At 39.8% G+C, this 22,623-nt stretch overlaps 2 long non-coding RNA genes across 2 annotated transcripts in view; one reads left to right on the top strand and one right to left on the bottom strand.

Annotated features, from left to right (window-relative positions):
- The window catches only part of LOC135227024 (uncharacterized), a 169,593-nt gene extending 168,648 nt beyond the window's left edge, over window positions 1–945 (bottom strand). Inside the window, exon 1 of the long non-coding RNA XR_010317331.1 lies at window positions 808–945. This is a non-coding gene — a long non-coding RNA (uncharacterized LOC135227024). The remainder of the gene's footprint in view (window positions 1–807) is intronic.
- Window positions 807–6,233, top strand: LOC135227025 (uncharacterized). The gene is made up of 2 exons (XR_010317332.1): window positions 807–945; window positions 3,241–6,233. It is a non-coding gene; the product is annotated as an uncharacterized LOC135227025 (long non-coding RNA).
- The last annotated feature ends 16,390 nt before the right edge of the window (window positions 6,234–22,623 follow it).

Genomic DNA, 22,623 nt, shown 5'->3' with positions numbered 1-22,623 from the left:
TGACAAAGAGAATATAAAAGTCGTAGTTGCAAAGCATAAAATATGTAATAAACTTTATTAAATTTTTCAAAGGACGGAGAGAGAGAGAGAGAGAGAGAGAGAGAGAGAGAGAGAGACGAGAGAGAGAGAGAGAGAGAGAGAGAGAGAAGGGGGGGAGGGAGTTTGCGCTGTACAGAGTTCAATAATAACATGAAAGTTTGCAGCCTATATATATAAATATATAAATAAATACGTGCCTTTAGCAACCAATCATGAGAGAGGGAATAATACTGGCGCGTACACATCCAAAACAAAAGCTGCATATACATATCCTTTTATCTGCTTTTATGCATGACTCGTATCCTGAAATAACGACGACAAATAAACGCCCGATTTGATGCAAGTATACACACCCACCCCAAGCCCCAGAACCCCGACGTGTGTTTGTACATAAACGTTCATGCAACCCGGCCTGTGTATATCCCTATATCAATTACATGGGTCGACGTATGTGTTATGTTTACCTATGTGTGTCTAAGTGCATCAGTGTATGTGTGCGTTTATGTATAAGTGTGTGTGTGTGTGTGTGTGTGTGTGGAGAGAGAGAGAGAGAGAGAGAGAGAGAGAGAGAGAGAGAGAGAGAGCTTGTGAGGGTGGTGGTCTAGAATACGCGCGCATGATTACTCCAAAGCAAAAGTCCAACATACACACACACACACACACATACAAGTTGTGCCCCGTACAGGGGCCTCCCATTTTCCCCCAATTCTGCCTATCTGGCCGAGACTCGTATACTAGGTGCTTGCAGTTTAGTCTGTTAGTACTGACCTGTAGGTGAGTGAAGAAGGCATGACATTCCTTTAACTTTAATTCTAGTTTTGTTTTAAGCTCTTTGAGGATACAGTGCTTGCCCTGGCAAGCAAGCACCCGTCCGGGAGGACGAGCTTCCTTCCCACACACCACACGGTAAGGCTTTCAGACACTTCATCACTTTATTATGATTTCATTTTGGGGACACTGATCCGCATCATTTCCAAGGTATGCATCGCATCATTGTATCATTGCATGCAAGCTCCCTCATCAAAGGTACCTCTTTCTCCTCGCTAAGCTTGCAAGCACAGCCGATAGAGGTCGGGAGCGATCGGACCACTACTACCCACCTCTCCTATTCCCTCAGCCACCATCCCTAACCCTCCCCCAACCTCACCCACTCTTTTTGCTTGTACTATCACATTTCTCTCCATCCCTACTCTTCTTCCTTCCTTCTCAACAACCCCCCGCCCCTAATAGCTCCCACCTCCCTTTTCCATTCTCCCGAAAGCACTGAGGCTCCGCCCATCGCTACCCAGCTCCGCCCCGCTTAGCACCGCCTCCAGGTCAGGTCCAGGTCAAGCGACTGTGTGCGCCGCCCTCACATGGTCTGACTCCTCTGCTGGTAGGCTGAGTGGCAGGCCTCCTCATTCTCTCTCTCTCTCTCTCTCTCTCTCCCTCTCTCTCATATATATACGTATATATATATATATATCTTCGTCTTTCTATTCTCTCTCTCTGCCTCTCTCTTTTTCCTTCCACCTTCCTAGCACCCTGTCTCTTTCATTTCTTTCCTTCCATCTTTCTAAGCACCCACAACCTTTGTGAAGAAAGGCCGATGACCGGACGTGCCTAAGAGCCCCCCAGGGATGTCGTCAGAGTGGGAACACCTGCGGAGATCGACCATAGTCTGGCAGTGACCGCGGTAGCGGTGGAAACCCTTCCGACGTCTCCTAAGACATCAAGAGCGGAGACGACGGCGGCGGGGGTGGCGGCGGCCAAGGCGGCAACGGCGACGTTAGGATCGGGATAGACAGACAGACAGACAGTTAGTTGGTCGGTCGGTGGGCCACAGAATCTCCGCTTGGTGTATTTCACTCATTCTCTCCACCCACTCCCCTATCACGAGGAAGGATAGGGTTGAGGTGGAGGTGGAGGTGGAGGTGGAGGTGGAGGAGGAGGAGGAGGAGGAGGAGGAGGAGGGAGGGGTTGAGGTAGACACTTATGGTCGACGAGAGTGCCACTGACAACCCGTGTCCCTCCCTCCCTCCCCCACAGCTTCCTCCTCCCTTCATCTGGCACTATCGGGGGAATCCAGCGTCTGGCAGGGGTCCAGCACACACACACGGAGAAGTGCAGAAGAGCCAAACGGGCGGGCGGGCGGGCGGGCGGGCAAGCAGACAGATGGGCAGGCGGGCAGACGGACCGGTGGGCGACGCGCGGCCACCGCAAGCACCGCTCATGCACTGTGGCTTTGCCGTTACGCCTGGCCCCGCTGCCTGCAAGCACCCACATGCACGATCAATAACATCATGCACTCAGCTGCACTCAACCCACTCTCTCCTCTTCTATAAAATGCACAACCTCCTTAGCCTGTCTTGCAAGCACGTCACATCTTCCACATCCGTCCTCCTCCTCCTCCTCCTCCTCCTCCTCAGCCCGTGCCCACCGACGTGACGCATCGGCCGACGTCCCTCTGGGCCGCACCTCCCCATACATACATACTACATTGCCTCTATTCCTCTCATCATCAACCCAAACATCCTCCATACATCCATCATGAGAATCTCATGCCCTATCTCATACCCTACCTCCTCCTCCTCCTCCTACACCCCTCCCTGCCTCCTGCCGCTTCTCCCACCACGCATATCCTTTCCTCCTACTCCACCTCCTTCCGTCCTTCTTCCACTTCCTCCTACCAACCCCCTCCATTCCCTCATACCCAGCCCCAACGATCCACTACCCATGGATACCCCATATCCCTCAACATAAATGCCCCGCACCAACACCACCACTTCGTCCTGCCTCTCTCCATTAAACCTTAGTTGCCCTATTAATAAGCGGTTTTTAAATGGCACGTGATATGATATGCCCGCACACGGCAAAAATAGGAATGATAGAGTGCACGAAAGAGCCGACCGAGCTCTTCGTCTCATCACTTGCAAAGGACCACAAACACTGCACGATCATGCACGTCTAGACTTAGGAGGGTTTAATGCACACTGTTTTCGTGGCAGTGGAATCGCTGGCTGCCTGAGCTGGCCTGAGGAGCGTTTAAAAGGAATCATCATCATCATCATCATCATGCACACACTGAGGACACCAACAGGCGCCCAACCCCCATCCTCATACAACCCCCCCCCCCCTCCCCCTCACCTTTTCCTTCCTGTCTTTCTCAGTTCGCTTTCAAAAGGCTCCGTTTTAACCCATCACTTCTTTTTTCACTTTCAGATATTTGCCACTGCAACCCAGCACCGAAACTGCCAACACGACACAATATTGCCCTCCCACCGCCGCCCAAAGGGATCAGAATCATGAACTAGCTACATCTGGAAACTTCAGCACCCCCCCAAGGGGAGTGGGGGGTGGGGAGAAGGGGGGCAGCGGAAGAAGGCGAAAGGGAAGACGAAGACCAAGGAAGGGGGGAAGAGGTATATGACACTTGAATGTATTTCATCAAAACTAGTCCACGTTTTAATTCTACGTGAAAATCTAACAGCCAGTCATGAAATGAAAGTAAGTGTTCCTTTCCAAAGGGAACTTTTTTATCTCCGCCACACACAAAGAAAAATCTGACTGGCAGGTCCGGTATGATTTCGATATCGTGATTTTGTCTGCACTTAGCAAATACACAAGTCTGTCATGCCTACGGTGCAGCAACAGGAGAGGGGCAAGACTAAGTAGCAGAAAATAAGGGAAGCAACAGCTTCTCTCTTCTCTTCACCACAGTGAATCTGCATGACGACGTCTCGTCTCTCTCACTTCTCTTTATCTCCCTTATAATCCCCCTACCCTCCCTCCCTTCCTCCCTCCCTCCCTCATTCCTTCAAACAGTTCACTGCTGTGCATGACCGAGTCTCCGCCATGAGAGAGAGAGAGAGAGAAAGAGAGAGAGAGAGAGAGAGTGAATCTTGGTAAACCTTTCGATACTACTGACATAATTTCCCCTTTACTCAGCTCCGTGCAACATATTCATGGAAAGAATCCTGGTGTCAGACTCGATCATAAATGGATGATGACTCAAGTATTATGAATCATGCAGTCATGCACAAACCTTGCTGCTCAGTTCTCCTCTCCCCCACGAGCCCACCCCACCACGTCTGTCCCCCGAGTCTCAGATGTTCCCTTTCTTTCATACTTCACCATCGGCCGCCCAGCCTTCTCTCTCTCTCTCTCTGATATTATTACTTCGCCCGACTATGTTCTTCTCACTGAAGTTCAATGTTATATTCTCTGCATATCAGTACCTAAGTCTCTCGGAAGCTATGGCTTATATAATACAACCTTTTTCGCACTACTTTCTTTTCTCTCCCTCTCACTGTGTTCCAATCTTTGATAAAATTTTCATATATATTCATTCTCTCTCTCTCTCTTCCAATATTTTCTGATCATGTTTTGACCTACCTCACCCTCTTCAAGTCTTAAGTCCCATTGTGTTAGTTATAGCTGAGAGAGAGAGAGAGAGAGAGAGAGAGAGAGAGAGAGAGAGAGAGAGAGAGAGAGAGAGAGAGAGAGAGAGAGAGAATTCTGCTTGAAAAAGATAGTAAAGCGAATTATATGAAACAGTCGATGAGTAAATAACAAAGAAAAGCATCAAAATATGAAAACTATATATTATAACTGATGTTAGCACAAGGAATGTATGTATACATACACTTGTACATAAACATACGCATGTACGTATACATACATACACAATATATATATATATATATATATATATATAATACAGTATAAACAGCCTTGACGACACAACAACCACAAGAAGCAAATGAAACTTCGTTAACTGACTGCCAAGGCCATTCTTTTCCCGAGAACCTAAAAATAACGAGGAACGGAACGAAAGCAAAACTCGGGCGATGCGTTGTCATCTCACCTTAGCAACAAGAACAACACGAGAGCGGGTCGCGGTGGCAGTGATGGCGCAGAGACGACAGACGAGGCACAAAAATATGAGAGAGAGGCAGAGAAAAAGTGGACAAGATGAGATAGGACAAAAAATAAATAAATAAACCCAAGGGCTCAGACTGACAAGAATATTACAATAACAAAGGAAAGATCTCCACATGACGTGAAGTAAAGCCTCAGAGAGAGAGAGAGAGAGAGAGAGAGAGAGAGAGAGAGAGAGAGAGAGAGAGAGAGAGAGAGAATATATACACATATTTCATTACACTGTGCGTCTGTGTATAGTGAATGTTTGTATGTATGCATGTGCGTATTACGCATCGTCTTGAACATTGGATACCCCAAATTAACAAAGCATTTAACTCAACCAGAAAATCAGTATCTTTAGGGATAACTGAAATGGTCGAAGAACGAGTTACGTGAAATTTTAAAAAAAAAGTTGCGCATATAACTTGAAGGGGGAAAAACCGTCATGGAGATGTAACTAGGAATGGAGCATAAGCAATAAGATAAATTTATAAAAATACAGGAACCGTCAAAATGTGGAAATACGTATAAGTCTAACAGTAAAATAAAGGAAGAAAAAGCCAAAAGAAGCAGTACGAGAAGATATGAAGAACTAAGATACATAACGACAAAATATGAGAAACAGGGAATCAAGACAAGACAGGAGAATTGTAGTCAATGGACAGTAACAGCCGAAAGTAAATATTGAGGAGAAATAAAAGAGAGATTAAAACAAAAAAAGACTATACGACCAAGGGAGTGAAAGTAACAATTTTGAAACGAACAAAAGGGGAGGGTGGGACGAAGAAAAGGAGAAAAGGGGAACTATATTAGAATTCAGTGAAAAAGGAAATGTTTTTAAAAAAGTGGGAGAGCAAAATGTGAGAGGAAAAAACTCAGTTTCTCAAATCATTCCTTAGAACAAACACATGCAGCAAGTCACACTGATCTTCTTGTCCCAAGGTCCCTCGTGCAAGAGAGGGAATTTTTGGAAGCCAGAAATAACATGGAATTCGAGATCTGGCTCAACTGCATCTTAGTCAAAGTATTTTCTGTATCGCTTAAGTTTCAAAACAATCCGTTCTATTTCAAAGCGTGACACAATGACCACATCTGGAAGAAAATGACTTGGTTTCCAGGACATCCGTTGCACATGGGTGATCTCAATATAAAAATGGACTACCCAAACCATTTAGAGGACAGATAACCCTCCTGAACGATTTGGAAAATCTTCTGCAATCTTTGGGGTGATTCAGTTTAAATGACATGACATCGATATGCCAGTTCTCATTAAAAGACAACTTCTGTTCCCATCATTGCTTTTTTTTCAACCATTTTGGGGCAAAAGTGTAACTCATATGAATTTCATTGTTCCCTAGGCCAAAGTTATCTTTAAGCCAGACAACAATTATAGTGTGTCAATATTACTTTGGCCATGATACTTTTAGAAGATTTTCCACCACTCAACGGCAAATAGTCTCAGGACTTTTATGAATTTCATGAAAGTCCTAAACCAATTCTCAGAGATCTGAAGATTTAAAAAGTAAATTATATTTCAGTGAATTTCAGGCATCCAAAAAGGTAGAAATACGAAATATCAGCAATAACAAGCATTACGGACAAAAGGAATGATCAAAATACAAAATAATAAGCAGCATTTTCGTAAATTTCAAGTTTTTCACTTCATATCAAACATTTGCTTAGCATTCAGTGATCCAAATGTTAATACATCACTCATATTTAATTCAGGAATTTCTGAGATTAAAAGTATAACAACAATTCTCTGAAATTTTGGTTATTCCAGGTTTCAACATCAAATGTTTTCAACTCTGAGACTTCCACAAGGTTGAAAATATATATATTTTCAATCATTCCAGGAGTTCCAATCGCTAATACTTCATTCCCAGCAACTTCAGGAACTCTTATCAACCAATCCAGAACTGTGAGAAATTACTAGATTTCCAGGATTAACGTCAAATTTTTAAAGGAAATTCTAACTTCCAGCCTTACACCAACCTGACTGCCATAACAGTTGAAATAAGCACTTACTTTACACAATAGATAAAACCATTTATGTGTAACAGAAACATTTCGAAAGAATATACTAATAAAGTCTCCAAAAGCCCATGATCCATCCGTACTGAAATCATGTCTTCATATAGTAAGATCATAATTTCAAGGGAATGAAACACATTTCCTTTTAATTCATGATTAAAAGGAACTGAAATTCAATAATAGAACGTTAGGGTTATAATTCAACTGCGTTATCATGTTTTAAGTGTATTGAGATATATAACAGGTCAAGTTCATGACTTAAAAAGGTGAGGATCAAGACTTGAGGGGAATTCAAAATGCCCATTTCTACGAAGTTAAAATTCCTAGAAATCACATTACCACGAATGTGATCTCGTGGTCCGAGAAAATTTAGGTAACTATTTCTAAAGGATAAGGTCGTGGCTACGGAAGATTAAAATCAATATTTACATAGGACAGTCGTGATTCAAGAAGACTGAAATCACTCTTTATAAAATATAAGATAGTTATTAAAGCGTATTAAAACCACTGTAGCAAGATGATATCGTAGTTTAAAGTTCAAATAACTTTACAAAGATGCGATCCTGATTCACGGTTAAAAATATTATTTTTCAGAGGATAAGGTTCCATTTAAGAATAAAACAGTTTCCAAGATATATGAACGTGACTTTGGCAAGTTCCAATTAAAATGGCAAAGACCATCTACAGCTGGGTAAAATTCCATTCTCCTCAAAGTCTGTGAGCATGCGTGGGTCATCAAAGGTCAAAACCGTTTGGAAAAGGGTGATTATTTTTCTGAACACTAGTTGTGAGTCTGCTGCTTGGGGCAACCCATTTTTCAATACCCTTTTCACCTACTCACTCGTTTAATGCATTTCACTTTACCTTGCTTTGGTTTCCATATCTCACTTAAGTACGAATCTTTCGGCCGCGCACAGAATGGTCTATAACTGTCACCCAGTGGTCCTGTCTGCCTAATTTACGAAAATAATTATGAAAGGAAAATTCTAAATTTGTTTCTGTAAAAACATTCTGAAATATTTGTAATGTTATTACATTTTAACCGAGAAAAAACCAGTAATTCGATTCTTCCCTGAATTGCACACAGTAGTAGTAGTAGTAGTAGTAGTAGTAGTAGTAGTAGTAGTAGTAGTAGTAGTAGTAGTAGTAGTAGTAGTAGTAGTAGTAGTAGTAATAATAATAATAATATAATAATAATAATAATAATAATAATAATAATAATAATGCCGTTTGTGGTTTACGTCAATTAACAGCCAGATTTGGTGTAATATAAAAGCAAATCACAAAAAATTGTGGTGTTGAGTAAATGTTCCCCTGTTAGGTAATGTGTTGTGTGCTATATAAAAATCTGAAATCAAAACAAATGTGCAAGACGAACAGTACCAGCAGTTGGATAGGAATCATAATTATTACCACCACTTCCAACACCGTGTGACGCAAAGGGCTTCTGAGAAATTCCACCACTCTGTCTTTCCTGTGCTTAGTCTCCATCAGATCTCCACTCGTCTCCAGCCCCCTTTCTCATACTCCTCATCCAAGTAAATGTGGGCCCTCCAATTGAGGTGACCACAGAAGCCCAGCTGACTCAACCACGAACAAGTCTCCCAGTTGGCCAAGCCCTCTCACTTCTTTCTTTCACCATTACCTCATCTCCATTGGGAACTTCTATAATTACCGTGACTGTATCATTTTTATCTACCCTGCCATCTGATTCCTAATATACTTCTTAAAGCTTCATACCCATAACAACAGATTATATACTTTGGTTCCCTGTGAAATTTCGATCTATTTGCAGAGTTTCAAATTTATTCAGCCTGCCCACTGTTCGAGTAGTTTTTTTTTTTTTTACTGTATATTACATCATTGTTCCTAAACGTCTTATTGACTCATCCTCATTTATCCTTTCCCCATCTAAAGTTGATTCATCCCTTTGTGAATACTGTCGCATTACTCATGTTTTTTATATATTTGTTTTGAGTTCCAAATCTTGATACGTAATGTATTCTATCAAGGAAGTTTTCTAAATTATCCGATTGATTTTCTAAATCTGTCAAGTCTCTATCATTATTCCAATTTAACTTTCACTTCCGTTTCAAGCCATTCATTCATTAAAAAATCAGTGCGAAGGAATAACAACAAAGGCGATATAATATTCCCTTGTAGCACCACACTACTACAAAATCACTTAATCAAACCACCATTAACTCTATATTATCTACTTCGTTCATGGTTAAGAAAAAATAGTCTAATACTGAACAGGAATGCCATAGTGAAGTTCCATGTTATTGGTCAGTAGGTAAAGTCAAATGCCTTTTCGTAGAAATATAAATAATAATTTTTATTCTTGTTCTTTAATATCTCAGTGGTTTTAAAAAAACAAAACGTAGATGAACATTGTTGGAATAATAAAAAAATAAGTTAGGGATAATAATAATAATAATAATTATTATTATTTTTATTATTCTTATTATTATTAATATTATTATTATTATTATTATAATGAGATGAATTAACTTAAAAGATAAATTAATTAAGAATGAACTCCAAAGTATTTGAAAAGCAAAACAACGATAGTGATATAATATTTTGCTGGTTTCATGCCCATCTTCCCCTTTCGAAAGTGCTTCACTCATAGATTAGGCCAAGTCACAAATGGGCCTGGACGGAAAGTGCCAATATTGCTCTGTCCACGCCAGAGGTTCCACATTAGGTTCAAATATAAAATTACGATTCCTCCTAAAGGCATGCATACGTACACAAATACATACATGCATTCATATATAATTTATATGCGTAAGACTATACAAGTGTATATAATTTCTTACTATAAATCTTCCGCTGAAAAACCGAATTAACTGCGTTAGCACACTATTATAAACCCAACCACACACAATATATATATATATATATATATATATATATATATATATATACATATATATATATATACATATATATACATATACATATATATATATATATATATATATACATATATATATATACATATATATATATATATATATATATATATATATATATATATATATATATATGCAAAGAGGGACAAGGGTAAAGAGGCACGAAGCCATAAAAGAGAAAACGGCAACAAAGTAATGTCAGTCAAAACAGTTCAGGCGTTCAAAAATGTGACAGAAATGCACGGCATCTGACATCCATGAAAAAGATGAGAAACCATAATAAAAGGACTATAAACGGGGGATACTGAGAAAAGAAAACTAAGACGAGGTAAAAAGGATGAAGAACAGAGAGAGAGAGAGAGAGAGAGAGACAACAATAACACATGCATGACAAATGTTACGTCATGGGTGAATGGTGAGTATGGAGTCATATTACTCAAAGGGATTACGCTCAGACATGAACTAAGTATAAAAAAGAAAAGCAAAAGAAAAAGTACATGTAATTACCAGTTACAAGCAAGCATGGTAGCAATATTCATCATTGAAACAAGAAAAAGGACAACAAGCAAGCAAATGCAAACCCTACATGTACTGAGCAAAACGAGCTCAAAAATGTCACCTCCTGCCTACAGAAAAAAAAGGGGGGAGGCAACTTTTTTTCCTCGTGTTCATTTCCAGAAAGTTTCATGGATAATTTCATGTTTGTAATTGTAAGCGAGCATCTTGTGGAGCAGCGCTATTTTTAACCACCAAACTAGTTATTTTTTCCCCGGCCACATCCCATATGCAATTACGCAATAATAATAATATATAATTCTCCTGGCTCGCCACCCGTAAGGCTCATCATCCCTTAATGCTTGTGCATAAATTAGCTCTTACTGCACATCGTCTGCAGGCTCATATTCTTTGTGTTTTGGGAGGAATTCGATTATGATAAGTGTTCGCTCCCCCAACTAACCCTCTCGCCCTTCTCTCGATATATCTCTCTCACACCGACTCAACTTGTATCAGAACAGAAACGAGAGAGAGAGAGAGAGAGAGAGAGAGAGAGAGAGAGAGAGAGAGAGAGAGAGAGAAACAAAGAAGCGCACACCTCAGCAAGCAAAAGCAGGACCTGCTAGACTTTCTTGAGATATCTGGAGGTGAAATTTGTCTCATCTCTGGATTCATCTCTGTCTCGACATCTCTGCTCTTCCCCACCAAAATACAGACTACAGTAATGGCCGATGAGTTTATTTCAAGCATGCAGCGTGCATAATCAGAGGTGGGCTGCATCTCAACCCCACATCAAATAGGGAGCAATAAAGAAACGGAGGCAACCAAGTTACCTAGTTCGAGTCTTGCAGAGTTCGCGACACTGAAATTATTGTGTTAGTCTCCGTTATTATAGGTTGGTTGCGAAAGCGAATAAATTAAAACGTCCGGGAATAAAAACGTCTTGGCAGAAATCTTCGCATCAAGTGGACAACGGCGCATGAGTCATTAGGAAACTTGACGGCTTTAGCAAAACACCACCAGCAAGATGAACCTTGGAGATTATCGTGTATCTTCATCTAACGGCACACGAGTTCCGTCATGCACTGGGTACGATAACTTCATGGCGAAGACCGCCGCAGACACAAAAACACCGACATACATAGATACACAAATACATACACATGCAAACAGAATTCAGGTTAGTATATTCTCAAAGTATATTCTCGATCACCGTCATATGATTCACTTTCGTCGAAAAGTCCAAAAAAGGTCCCTGAAAGATCACAACTTTCGGAAAGAAACAAACAGGAGGTGCTGATTTCAGACAGAATGAACAACGCATCAACTTGTCTGAGACGACAGACAGGGCAAAGGGAAAGAGGGGGAGGGGGGGAGAGAAAGGCTGCAAGGGATTACAACTGTACATTCATGTGGGTTGAACGCATATACATCCATACAATGTTACCGGCATAATAATGTGGCATACACAAACAAAAATAGAAGGGTGATAATTACTTGTTTACGTTTTATAAAAACAAAAGCAGCTCTTTGCGAATACACACACACACACACACACACACACACACACACATATATATATATATATATATATATATATATATATATATATATATATATATATGTAAAACTTTACAGGGGTTCATTGTCAGAACAGTAGCTCAAGCATGGATGTTTCAATGACTTCTGTACTGTTTTCTTGCAGATACTAACTTAATTTGAAAAATAGCCATAATAATATATATATAATTATAATTATATATATATATATATATATATTATATATATAGATAATATGATATATATATTAATATATATATATATATATATATATATTATATATATTCCGTGATAAAGGTTGCTCTTGAGCAGAGATAGACCACGGTCACTGCCCTGTTCACCTTTTGGAAACTAGATTGGACTTGACCTCACATGCAGCAAACTTCTACCAAAAACGGCGATTCATAATCCTACTCAGAAGTCTGGCCGTAGCGTATCGAAATCCGAACTCCATGCCCCACCCAACTCCCACCTTACAAGCACTTTGCAGCTCACCTCTATCATGCACTCCCCCTCTTCTGAATCTTTGAACGTTCCATTCCAAAAGCTTACGCCTATTGTCTAGCCAGGACTCCTATCCCCTATTCCTTTCAAGGCCTTCGGAACTGCAGACTTTCACTCCACTTAACATCTTTCATCCTCTCCGGTTAACGCCCCAAAACATCCAGGCCTATCTTGTCAACCCTGCCTACATTTTTACTCCTTTGTCGTCTACATTTCCCCACCTTTCAACCCTACCTACTCCACATATACTAGGAACACAAACATCACACTAGCTTCAGTCTTAGCCCATTTCTTTCCATTTGGCATGAAAATTTCCCTTCCCAAACATAGACTGCCTTTATATATTCCCCTCATTGTTTCTGGGAGCCCCCTTCTCTTCATGACTTTATGCAGACCCTCCGCTACCTTCTTTGCCTCACCTACTTCTATGACGGCTCACTTCTGCCCTCATTCTACCGCTATATGTAGTTGACTGCATTATTATTGTTTACTGTTTTGTTGATTTTTATTATATTGCTGTTGTTATAGGTATATTTATTGGTTTTGCTAATAATTTTGTATTGTTAATTTTAATTCTTCCAGTAGACATTGAGCTGAACCCTAGTCCTGTTACTCATTACTGTAAGAAAAAGTGCAGGGTACTTTACCCAAATATTCAGTGCTTAAGGTCAAATCATCTTATCTCACGCGTTCTGCCTGTAACTACAATTTGATGTGTTTCTCCGAGATAATTGTAAGTAGTAACAAGTCAAAGGTTGAGGTTTTAATCCTAGGATTTTATGGCCTAGATTTTAGCTAGCTTTGTAATATCACACGTGCAAGGTATGGCTGTAAACACTAAGTCTGGACGCCCTATATAACGTCAGAAAAACTTCATAGTAGTTGCCATGAAATTCTTTGTTTTAAGATTTTCAGTAAAAATTCTACAATGTATACGCATTTGCTGTTTACCGCGATCCACATATCAACGATTCTATATATGACTGTCTCTTGGAGAGTTTTATTACGACTCAGCCAAGGATTCAACTTCATTCCTTACTTTTGAGACTAATGCAACGCACAGCTAGTGGCTTCATTCAAATTCCACAGGTCAACATGGCCGGTCTGCTCTTTAGTTCTGTGTATCCACTCGTTTTGTCCTAGTAACTGAAGAATTCACGCATATTTCTGGTAATATATTGGACATATTCACAGATGTTCCAGCTATTGTGAAGTCCTAGGTCTGAGTATATGAGCGCTTCCGATCACTGCACCATTGAGATGGGACATATCAGTCACTCAGTATAATCCTTATTCCACCATTAGTAAAATGGTCAGACTGAAATCTAAAGCAAATTAGGATCACATTATTGAAGCATGGCAGGCACTTAATATTTCAGATGCTACATTAGATCCAGATCCCTAGAAGCAGCTCAATGAAATGCTGATGGCTAGTTTAGTATGGTATGTCCCGAGAAAGGTAATTAAATTCAGGACAATGTCCAGCCATGGTTTGATGATACATGTAGACAAGCTTATCATGACATCAACACAAGGAGACTAAGTCATTCACATAAAAATTACACAATTTTTATTGAGTCTCACCATGCTTCAAATAGAATTTTTCATATAGCTGAAAGAAATTACAATAATTCCTTAAAAAATAAACTTGTAGGGATTACTCAGCTTCATCTTTGGTGGACCAAATTGGCTTCATCTATCCTTGGGTCTGGCTCACCTTCCATTCCTCCACTACTAACAGCCGATAGTAGATTGGTTACTGGCCCTATGGAAAAGGCCGAACTGCTTCATCATGCTTTTGAATCTAAACAATCGACTGAGGATGTCCCTCTCCTTGATACTTGTCATCCTGAACCTATTCTTACAAAATTTGCATTTTGCTCTGGGGATGTTAAAAAATTCTTGATAATCTTAATTGCTGGGGGTGAAGGAGATCTTGATGGTTTCTTCCCTTCCCTTTTTAAAATACTAGTTTATACTGTCTTCCAAGATTAGTTGGTTCTATATAGATTTTTATGTCGACGTAGTGCCTTTGCAGATAACCGCAAGCTAGCAATACAGTGCCTGTTCCAAAGAACGGCATATCTGCACACCGCAGTACTCAATATAGAATTTAAGCCATAGGCCAAGCACTAGGACCCTACGTGGTTATTCAGCGCTGAAACGGAAATCAACAGTAAAAGGTTAGAAAGGTGTAACAGTTGGATAACCTCCCAGATGTTAGGAGCGGGAAGGAAGTAAGATGGAAAATAGAGAATACGAAAGGAAGCACAGTAAAAGGAACAAAAACGGTTGCTGTTAGGGGCCGAAGCACGCCACAATGAACTCAAGTGCGGTGCACTGACGGCACTAACCCGCTCCAGGGTGCAGTAACTACAGGCCAGTTTCTATTCTCACTGTGCTCTCCAAGATTGCATAAACTTATTTTTAAGCCACTATATAAGTTATGTGGAACCGAAAGGATTGTTTGCTTATAGTCAGTAGGTATATCGGAAGCAGTTAGGTACCTGCGATGCATTTTTTTTATTTGATATAACATATGCACGAGAACCTTCGTGGAGGTTTGAATTGCAGAGTAATTCAAACAGATTTTAGTGATGCTTTTGATTTAGTAAATCACAAGGCACTTTTCTGTAAACTTCCGAATCTTGAGTGGGATGATAAGTTTTAGGTTTACCTCATGATTTCTTTACATGTAAACAGCAATGAGTTGTTGCTGATGGGATCTTTAGTGAACCAAGACCTTTGCGTCTGGAGTTCCTAAGGGCAGTATTCTTGACCCAATATTATACTTAGTGTATACAAGTGATATGGTTGTTGGCCTGGAAAACAAGATCGTTCTGTATGCTGATGATGCTACACTTGTGGGTGTCGTACAGCCTGCCCTTGTGAGAAATGAAGCTCCCCTAGTCTCAATCAGGACATGGAGCAGATTAGTGAATGGTGTAGTCGGTGGGGTATAAGGCTGGACTCGAGTTAAAACGTAAACACTGTTAATCAGCTGATCTCGTACAGATTCCCCACTCTATCCTCCCCTTCAAGTCGATGGGACTGAAGTCTGAAGCTTTAACTATGCTAGGTGTAACTTTTGACTCACGTCTTACTTTTGAGAAACGTCTAAAGAAAGGGTCAGTAAATACTGCGCGAAAGTTGGGTATCATACGAAAGGCCTTATAAAATCATTGCAACTTGTTTTAGGTCATTTACTTGATACTTTTCTCCGGTATGGATGTCTGCTTCTGCCATGGATTCAACTCTTTTAGATAGAGTGGTTTGTGGTGGTCGGTTTGTTTCCTAATATTAGCAGTTATGACTTGGACCATCGATGGATAGTGTCTCGTCAATTTTTCATAAGTTGTATTTTAACAGAGCTCTTTCAAATTTTCAATTGATCCCTGGTCCCCTTTTCTAGCTAATCAAAACCAGATGTTGAACAGCAGCACCAAAATGCAGTAAATGTGCCTTGCTGTAGAACTTCAAAAGTTTCAGAGGTCCTTTATTCCTACCACCGTTGGACTGAGGAAGGTCTCGCTGAGGATGTCATGAGGTTGGAACCTCAAAATTTCGAGCAAAGATGCCATGCATTAATACCCTAATACTATTTAATACCATTCTTCCTGCATTTTAATACGTTTTCATCTATTTATTATTCTGGTTTTCTTTTTTAATAAGTGAGATCTCTCAATTCTGTATTTCCCTTTACCCCCTCTTAATTCTTCCTAATGAACATCATATTCTTTAGAAGCTTGAATTTCAAGTCAATGGCCCCTGTGGACTTGTTCCATGAAAATAGGGCTCATCTTCTGGATAATAATAATAATAATAATAATAATAATAATAATAATAATAATAATAATAATAATAATATAATAATAATAATACAATATTGGAAAGGAAGCAGACCCTCTCTCAAGCATACTTTATTAAAAGTAATGGCTACTTCAGCAGCATTACACTTGTAGAGATTCTTCTCTATTTTGCGAATAGCAGCTTTTTCAGTGCTACTTAAACATGCTAGTAGAGCGCCTATAGAGGTCATGGTAAAATGCAGGGTCAAAATAGGTGTATATATTTGAATTTTACAGATAAACTATGATACCATAGTCATCAAAGTCATTAACGATTTTCTCTCTCTCTTTCTTAAAGCGAGCTTTCGTCTGGAGCTGCCAGACATCCTCGGGCTGGGAAGCTGAGGGTGGACTGATCTTGGTGCGGTGTCCGTCCTCCTTATATCTGTGGTTGACAGCAGGGGGTCTGCCCCATGCTTGTCTCCTATTGGCTGGTGGCGGTGAGTCTTGTTTTCATTGGCTGCCTGAGCCAGGTCTCAAGCCACTTTCTTCGAGCCGATGGTTGCGTTGCAGCATATCCTGCAGCCGCCCATCAATGTTACAGCGCCGCTTAGGAGGTCCAGGCGGCTGCAGGATATGCTGCAACGCAACCATCGGCTCGAAGAAAGTGGCTTGAGACCTGGCTCAGGCAGCCAATCAAAACAAGACTCACCGCCACCAGCCAATAGGAGACAAGCATGGGGCAGACCCCCTGCTGTCAACCACAGATATAAGGAGGACGGACACCGCCACCAAGATCAGTCCACCCTCAGCTTCCCAGCGAGGATGTCTGGCAGCTCCAGACGAAAGCTCGCTTTAAAAAGAGAGAGAGAGAGAGAGAGAGAGAGAGAGAGAGAGAGAGAGAAAATCGTTAATGACTTTGATGACTATGGTATCATAGTTTATCTGTAAAATTCAAATATATACACCTATTTTGACCCTGCATTTTACCATGACCTCTATAGGCGCTCTACTAGCCTGTTTAAGTAGCACTGAAAAGGCCGCTATTCGCAAAATAGAGAAGAATCTCTACAAGTGTAATGCTGCTGAATAATAATAATAATAATAATAATAATAACAACAACAACAATGCTCATTTTCTTGGCTTTCATTAAGCCTTCGTACCTTACTCTTGCTCACATTCACTTTCAAATTTTTCTTCACACAAATGCTTTCACACTTGTCTCCCCAGTTTCTTCTCCCCATCACCAGTTGCCACTGCATAATCATGAAACATCGACGACTCCAGTTAGGGACTCCCGTCTTTTTTCTTTTTTTTCCAACCACTTGCACGTGCTACTCCTATCCCTTAACTTCTCTCACCATTCAGTATAATCATCCACTGCCATCAGCAAGGTATAGAGAATACTCTCTAGACATTGGCTTTCAGTTGAAGAAGTGCATCTGGAGTCACATAGTTAAGGCATTACTCCACTCAGCCTCGTATAAATTTCTTTCAGCATCCTATCCACATTAGGTTCGGGCTGTTTTCGTATTTTTATGTTGCCCTTATGCCAGTTTTTACTAAACCTGTCCCTGTTGTTTTTATGTCAAGATCCCAAATTTACTAGTTGAGAATACAGATAGTAAATGACGTTCCAAGGGTATGGAAAGATCGTAGTAGTTAAAAGTTCGAATGAATTAGTCTTATTGCTGGTTTAAAATAATTACATAAAGACTCTCACAGCTTCATAGCCAGCCCTAAGGCGTGTTGTATACATGTGCAGCCATAAGCGTTGTGAATGTAAATTTGCGTAAGCACAACTCTGTCTCACATATACTACACTCACCTTTTTCCTTTTGAAGAGGATGGCACAAAAAAAAAGCAACTTCCAGCTCACAGCAAGGGTTTAGAGATATGATTACTACCAATAAGCTCTTTTCTTTACCTCTACCTACCATTGGCACCCATTTACAACTGGGATGACTGGTGGCGGTAGGCCAGGCATGAGCCGTGGACCATACCTACATACACACACACGCACACACACACACACACACATATATATATATATACTATATAGTATATATATATATATATATATATACATAAAATTTCTGATGCCACCTCTCCAAAAGGAAGGTGACTGTGAGTATGTGTGTGTGTATATATATATATATATATATATATATATATATATATATATATATATATATATATATATATGTGTGTATGTGTGTGAGAGAGAGAGAGAGAGAGAGAGAGAGAGAGAGAGAGAGAGAGAGAGAGAGAGAGAGAGCCTACCCTTACTCAGTGCAAGATGCAGTTACATAAATAATATATAGATAAAACACAGACTAGGATCCAAGTAAGGAGAGCTCAAAAGTAGGAAATGAGCACGCGCGCGCACACATGCACACGATGTTCAAAACCATTTAGACAAGCCATAGCAAAATATGCTATTAATAAAGCAAAAAGGAAGGGAGAACTTATAACATCCAAGAGTTCAAACAACAAAGAACCCGACGTTAATGTCTTGAAACGGCACCCAGACTATGACAGAGGATAGGCAAAATTACGCCAAGTCATGGTGTTCATGCTTGCTTACTTGATATGAAAGTATACACGCACACATAAGTAGATAATGTAACATTATGAAATTGTATTTAGAGTGCTTCATCCATCTTGCTCATTCTGCAGTGCCCAACTATTTACAGACTGAAGCACAACCGTCGCCTGTTTCCTTGCATTTCCTCGCTTGCGTTAATCATACATCTCCAGAATGCAATGATCCATATTGCTTAGCCCAGCAATTCCGAGACCTACGGGGCTACAGCTGTAAACTCAACGGAAACTATATACACGGTATTGAAGGGCTAAGATACATCTCCAGTATATCAAGAACATCAAAAGATTTGTAAAGTAAGTTTGTATAACAGACTCAATTGCACGCAGTTTAGAAATGTTAAGCAGTACCTATTCCAACCAAAAAATAGAGTGGCGCGAGGTTATTTACACGAACATTGTCAAATAATCAAATGACTCCTCTTCCGCGATTTCAGAGCTAATAATCAACTTGTTCTGAAGCCAAAGGTTAAGTGCCAGTATATGTTTGACAAGCCATCTGACAATGTTTAAAAGGAGCTCATGCAAATAAGATTATTCCGAGTCTTCTTTGTAAATATATATGTAGCATATTCGATGTTTTCAATAGAGTTCATCTCTGACTCAGCAATTATAGGATATAAGTGAAATAACTACTATCTCTTGTTTCCCTGGCCTCGTCCTGTTCTGTTCGTGGATAAGAAATAATGATGAAAAATATGAGTACATGTAAATTCTGCACAACTCGATCTTTCATGATTTAGTCTAAAGGTCCGATAAAAATAATTGCATCACCATACAACAGTTACTGGCACGTATTCAACGTTAAAGGTCGAGGATTTCCCAACCAATCCCAATAAACTTTTTCTTCTTCAGTTGCAGACTCGCAGGTCAACCAGCTATTAATCTCCGGGATGTGGAATTCTTTCAGTTCTTCTGTGTTTCATGACCCATTTGCTTTCCTTTCCAACAGAAAGAAAATTATCACTGCGGCTAAGCCCAATTACGTCAACCAAGAAAGAAAAAAAAATTATGAGAGAACAGCCTTTGCCTGGACAGCTTATCAGACCTATCAAGACGGCTGCACCGGAACCAACCCACCTTCCCAAATACCGCAAGTCCAATGCGGCAAACTTAGACCAAGAGATAAGGATTCCTTCTGAGTCCAATTACATTGTTTGCAATAAATATCTTACAAAATAACTAAGACGCAATATCACCAATTACGTAAATTTCACACAGCATACATTAATATTTATGGGATCAGGAGGTGGGGGTCAAATATGGAATGTACAGTAAGTTCCAGAAGTGAAGCGACAAATCTCAGAATTGATCGTAATTCTTTAGAAACTCGTGGGGTTGCCAGTTAGTATGTTTTATTCCAATTATTGTCATACTATTTATCTAATACGTATCAGTGATTAACTGTATAAGTGCAGAAATTATTTCCCCAGTGAATGATCAATGTTAGTTCAATAATTGTTTGTCAAAAGACATTTTTTTTTTCCCAAAGAAACATCTGCGGCTCTCAAAGTGTGATATCAAGTGTTCACCATAGAGTGGCAGCAGGAACCGAGTGCATATAAGCATTGGCCTAATATTTGTAAATCAACTTTCTACTTTTATAGCGTTATATCAAAAGTTATTATGATTTCTTTTGATAAAGCACAGAGAAGTTTAGCATCTGATTAAGTGAAATATAAAGAAGACACAAGTTGGTGTAAAAACAAAAAACCGAAATCCAAGTTATATGCGCGTTTAACATTGGTTACATGGTTAGACCTATTTCAAGAATCAAGGAAATATATTTTCCAGCTTGTTAGTCAATAATTTCATCGAATTTCTCAATTGTACAAATTTTTCCATGTGAGGGTCGCACCAAACAAGTATTTTCGTAGGTTTCCACTTTTTTTTTCAGTGCATAAGTGAGGCTGTTCTTGTCCATACGATCCGGAGTGTGAATATGCTTGGCGAGCATTATTTCAATTCGAGTATCTACTTTTATGCTCTCTCTCTCTCTCTCTCTCTCTCTCAGGACCTTTTTATCTAGTCAGGAATAACCAGAGGTCTGTTTTAAGAATCAAGCACTAGCCTATTGGTCATGCTCGGTGCTTCTTTAATTATATATATATATATATATATATATATATATATATCTTATATATATATATATATATATATATATCCCCAAAAAAGTCATAAGTTTCTGTTATACAATAATGCTTGACTGGATTGAACTGATTACTGGTTGTCCGTGGAAATATGAATTTGGGTGATATCACTCTCTTAGTATGATACGCCCACTTACGCTAATTCAGTCGTAAATTTCACGGTTGGGATATGATTCGAAGGTTTGAGGTAAAAGGTTGAAGTGAAAAAGGTGGAGTTAGTATTGTGGGTATAGGTAGAGATAGAGGGGGGGTAGGGGTGGTAGGGGTCTGTCGTCTCCCTACTTAACCAGGTGGTATTATTACGGGTGTTCTGGTTGCTTGTGACCGTCTTTCTTATTTTTTGTATAGCGAGTCTGTTTCCCAAGTGCAAGGACAGGTCCTGGTATCGGTCCTGAAGGTTCTATCTTTGCCTAAACAACAGACAGTGGCCCTGCATTTTAAGCCTTGCAATGCCCGGAACTAGGCCTAGTCACCTGAAGGTAGCAGCAGCAGTTAGAGCCTTTCTCGAGAAGTGTATTATGCTCGGTCCTAGAAGCTAGAATCAGAACTACCAACCACACCCAACTTCTCTATTGAATCTAGGTGCATTCATGGTTGATTATGTTTAATGTCGCGGAGATTTTCCCTTTACATTCTATTAATACTTGCATGGTTTTATGCATCTTCGCTAAAATAATTGATAATACACTATGATATTAAATATTTGTTTCCACATTGCTCGAAATATACATTGGTAATGTTGGTAATCTTGTGTTGAACGAGAATTTCAAATTGTTTCGTTTCTATAGTTTGAGGTAATTACTATACTTTAAAATAATTACTTTTACCATAATTTTTTCTTATGATTGTTATAAATATCATAGATTTGATATTTGTGCATCATATGTTAGCTTTATTTTGCTTGATAGAGCTTTCACTGTAGAGAAAAAAAAAATTTTCAGCTACGAGTTATAGTTGCCAGTTAGTGAATTTCGAACGAAATCCTCTGAAACTTCCGTTTGACGTATCTTGACAACTGAAAGCTCTCGCGCGAAGCTTGTTACATTGCCTGCTGTAAATTGAAATAAAAATATGATACGGTTTCTGGAAGCTCCAAAGAACACAAAATTGAAAGACCAACTACAATATAATGGTCCTCATGTACGCAAACTAACAAAGGCGAGGCCATTTAAATGTTGAGGAAACGACTCTGGTGATACGTGTAAGTGGGACGAAAATACTCCTGAAAAGGATTTTGGTGGCAAGCAACTGAAAACAAATGAGAAACTGAACTGCAACGAATTCAGTAGCAAGACGCTGTAACCGAACAGAGGCGAATTTGATAGCAAACAACTGTAAGTGATCGAACAGAGACAAATCAGACGGCAAGGAACTGTGCATATCTGACCACAGTAGATGGTAAGGACTTTAAGTGACTGAGCAAAGACGAACTTTATGGCAAGAAAGACGACTTAGATGGTAAGGAACCATAAGCGACTGGGCAAAGACGAATTTCACTGTACGGAACTGTAAGTAAATGAATTGAGACAAGCTTAATGGTAAGGAATTGTCTAATGTTAAGGAACTGTAGGTTACAGAGCAGAGACAAGCTACATGGTAATTAAGTGCAATAATAGGAGTCGAGC

The sequence above is a fragment of the Macrobrachium nipponense genome, chromosome 15, assembly GCF_015104395.2.
Source record: "Macrobrachium nipponense isolate FS-2020 chromosome 15, ASM1510439v2, whole genome shotgun sequence".
NCBI classification, from domain to species: domain Eukaryota; kingdom Metazoa; phylum Arthropoda; class Malacostraca; order Decapoda; family Palaemonidae; genus Macrobrachium; species Macrobrachium nipponense.
Note: the sequence above shows the minus strand (reverse complement) of the source record. Positions and strands in the feature narration are given on the sequence as shown.